We start from the raw sequence: 4,104 nt of genomic DNA on the forward strand, positions 1-4,104 counted from the left end.
GGAGTTTTTCTGAGAAATGGAGCAGTAATACAGCATCAACTTATTAAAGTACATTTTAAGCCTTTTAAAAAAAAATAAAAATAAAAATAAAAATTAAAATTGAAAATTAAAGGGCCAGTGAAGTAGCTCTGTGTAAAGGCCCTATATGCAATACACAGTACCGCCATAATAAAATGAAATAAAATCATCATTAATAAAAAGCATATTTGGAGGGCTGGGGGTGTGGTTCAGTGGAAGAGTGCTTGCCTAGCATGTATGAGGCCTTGGGTTTAACCCCCAACACTCAAAGCAAAAAAAGTTTTTGTTTTTGTTTTAGAAAGCACAGCCACGCGTGGTAGCACACACTTCAAATCCCAGCACTCAGGAGGCTCAAGCAAGAGGATCACCACACGTTCCAGGCCAGTCTGGGCTACAAAGTAAGAACTTGTCTTCCAAAAAATAATAATTGATTAATTAATTACAATAAGTAAATAAACTTTTTTAAAAGCCTGAATCTTTCTAGCCCTATAATCACAAATGAAATACATTTCCCTTCGTGGGGCTGGCAAGCCTGTGCCTTTTCGTTGTCTACACTGACAGTTTCAGTGCCTACAGCTAACCTGGGAGCTTTCCAAAGATTGCCATCTCCTGACAGCCACACCCTGTGGTTTGCAAGATGCTTTCATTTACTCCTTTCTCAAACCTGTGTTTCGCTGATCTCACAGGGCAGGCCAGACCCTCCAGGGAATAGGGCAACACAAAATCCGGTGTTAGCAAATTTAATCTCCTAGAACTGCTTTAACTCCTTCAGGGGCTTAAAACAGTAGAAACCTATTCTCTCACAGTTAGAAATCTCCAAGAGAGAAACCAAGGTATGGGCAAAGGTAGGCGGCCTTGCTGGAGGCCCCGAAGGAGAATGGCTCTTTCCTGGCTTTGTGGAAGCCAACAAAATCCTTGGCATTTTCCACCTTCTCATTGTGCTGGTGCCGGGGATGAAACCCAGGGTCTTGCACAGGCTAGGCAGGCACTCAGCACTGAGCCGCACCCTGCCATCCGTCCAATCTCTCTGATCTCTGCCCCCAGAATTAGGTCACCTTCTTCTTTGTATGTCCAAGATCATCTTCTCATACGCCTCTGATAAGGACGCTGGCCACCGCGCTTAGGGCCCCTCTCATCCAGGATGATCTCATCTCAAAATGCTCAGTCGAATTACATCCGCAGGGTTGCACCTCCCAGCACTCTGAATTTCTAGTTGGACATGAATTTGGGGAGGACACTATTCCACCCACTCCATTTAGAAAATAGATTCTCTCTTGGACTTCAAAGCAGAGAAGGAAGCAGGAAAGTGGGGTTAGAAGCAGTGAGTAATGCGAAGCCCCCTATGAGGTGAAGGAAGCTCGTGGTAAGATGCAGAACAGAAAGCATAAGAGAATTATCAAGGACCACCTTACTCAAGGTCATACGAGAGACGAGAAGCAGCCATTCCTCAAAACTTGGAAAAGTAGAAAATGCCACCACTGCAGTCTGAGGCAGCGGAAAAGGAGAACGTGGGCCTTGGGCAAGAAAAGCACTACTAAATGGGGTGTGGTGGTGCCTGCCTGTAATCCCAGCACACAGGAAACTGAGGCAGGAAGGTTGCTCTGAGGCAGTATGAAGCCAGCCTAAACTACAGAGTGAGATCTTGTCTCAAAAAGCCAAATCAATAAAGAAATAATAAAAAAAAAAAAACTTAGCAACCTCAACATTGCTTTTTCAACCTGCCCTTTTTTTCTTAGAATTCATATGAATGTTTGGATGCTACTCCTGCTAGGTCTCAGACTTCTCTGTCCCTTAGGGTTAGTAGAGGTTCATGTGGTTATTTCTTCATGGACAGAAGCCCTTCACTGCTCTAAAGAGGAAGACTCCTGAAACCTGTTCTACGCCACCCCACGGGTGGGGGAAACTAAGTACTACCAGCAATGAAACTCAAAAGCAAATTTTCCCTGCTCATCCTAGGCATTGAAAAAAGACAACCTTTTTGGTTTTGGTTTTGGTTTTGATGTTTGTTTTGTTGTAGTGCTGAGAGATTGAACTCAGTACCACCACACTGAGCTACCTCTCTAGCCCTTTTATTTTATTTTAGAGACAGGATCTCACTAAATTACTAAATTTCCCGGGCTAAACTTTAACTGTGACTCTCCTGCCTCATCCTTCTAGATGGCTAGGATGACAGGCATGAGCCACGAAGCCTAGCAAGGCAGCCCAGGCCAGGCTGACAGCTCAGCGGACTAAAGTGCTTGCTTAGGCAGAGTGCAGCGGCCGGGGTTCAAGACTGGGCATGGTGGTGCATGCCCATAATCCCAGCGCTGTAAGAGGCTGAAAACAGGAGAATCTCTATGTGTGTGATCTAAGTAGTGAAACCCTGTAGACCCTGTAGACCCTGTCCTAAAATTAAAAAAAAAAAAGTACTATAACAGAAATATTCAAAAAGAGGTGCAATGAGATAGCTCAGTGGACTTAAGTGCCCCCCTGGCAAGTGCATAGACCCAGGTTCATGTCATGCCAGCCCTGCTCTGGGCACACTGAGCTGGCCATTGAAACCCAGCATGGCAGTGCATGCCTGTAATCCCAGTGCTGGGGAGGCTAAAGCGGAGGATCATTACAAGTCCAAGCTGCATAGGGAGACTCTGTACCAAATACATAAATTTTTTTTAAAAAAATCAAAAAGAGTGAATACCATGGTTCCAAAGGATGGGAGAGGAGAAATGAGAGACTGGAGTCTCGTGGGGATGGAGTGTCAGTTTTGCAAAATAAGAGTTCCGGAGATAGATTGTGGCGATGGTCACACAAGTTATGAATGTATTTAATACCATTGAATTCTACACTTTAAAATGTTTATGGTCAAATGTGGTGGTGCATAACTGTAATCCCAACTACTCAGGAGGCTGAGGCAGGACAACCACAGGCTCAAGGTCAACCTGTCTCATAATAACTTTTTTTACAAAGGCCTAAGAATGAAACTTAGTAATAGACTTGCCTAGAATGGGGAGGGCCTGAGTTCCCTCCTCAGTCACACACACACACACACACACACACACACACACCCCACAGACTAATCAATCACTTAGTTTATCTTATGGCTATATAAGATATCAACATTCAGGGAAGCTGGTGCAATTTTATGTTATGTTATGATACTGTCTTATCTTTGAAGCTTTTCTATTAAAAAACAAAAGAAAGGGGGAGGACTCAGAGAAGCAGGATGGGGAGGGAAGAAGAGGAAAAAGGAGAAAGGCATGAGAGGGGGACAAAAACACATTTTCCTGACAGAGTCAGTTGTTGTGATAGCTATCAAATTCTTCCTTAGAGGATACTGGATTAAGTATAGGTAGTAAATTCCTTATCAGAAGATATTGGATTAAATTTGACCTAAAATTGCTTCTGTACACATCTGAAGTTTGTCCTAAAGGTCTCTCCATACATAGTGCACTGCACCCTAACTTGTTATATTAGCACCAAACAGGAACATTCTCTTGGCACAACAGGAAGGCTTGAAAGAGAATTGGGAAACAGAATCCATCACTGCCTGTGCAACTCCAAGAGCTCTCTAATGTCTCACACAGAAAATTCTAAGCGCTCCATGATTTGGAAAACAGCGAATTCCCTGACCCTCATATCCTCATCAATGTTCATATCTATGAGTTTTGAAGGAAGCAGAGAATCAGAAGCTGTCAAAGAGGGAGGAGATCATCGATGTCAATTCCTCCCATCAGTAATCTGTGAGACACAGAAAAGGGAAGAGGTCTCTCTAAGTCTCCTCTAGTCATTTAGAACCAACCTTTTCACCAGGCTGAGTCAGAGGGTGCCTGAGGCTGAAATAGAGAACTTAAGGGCCAGCAAGATAGCTCAGTGGTCTAAAGCGGCTGCTTAGGCAAGCTTAGGCAAAGCTCAGGTGCTGCGGTTCAATCCCAGCACCACATCCCGCGCCAGCCCTGCCCCCCAGGGCAGGCTGAGCCAGCCACATACACACATAAAAAAGAACTTAATTTACCCTGTTTATAGCAGGTTTGCTGACTCCTGTCTCAGAATAAGAATTTTCAGGTCTGGTCAAGAAGAGACTCAGGAAGGGTTTATTAGAGATGTAGG

This window comes from Octodon degus, unplaced genomic scaffold (assembly GCF_000260255.1).
Source record: "Octodon degus isolate 3935 unplaced genomic scaffold, OctDeg1.0 scaffold00050, whole genome shotgun sequence".
NCBI lineage: Eukaryota > Metazoa > Chordata > Mammalia > Rodentia > Octodontidae > Octodon > Octodon degus.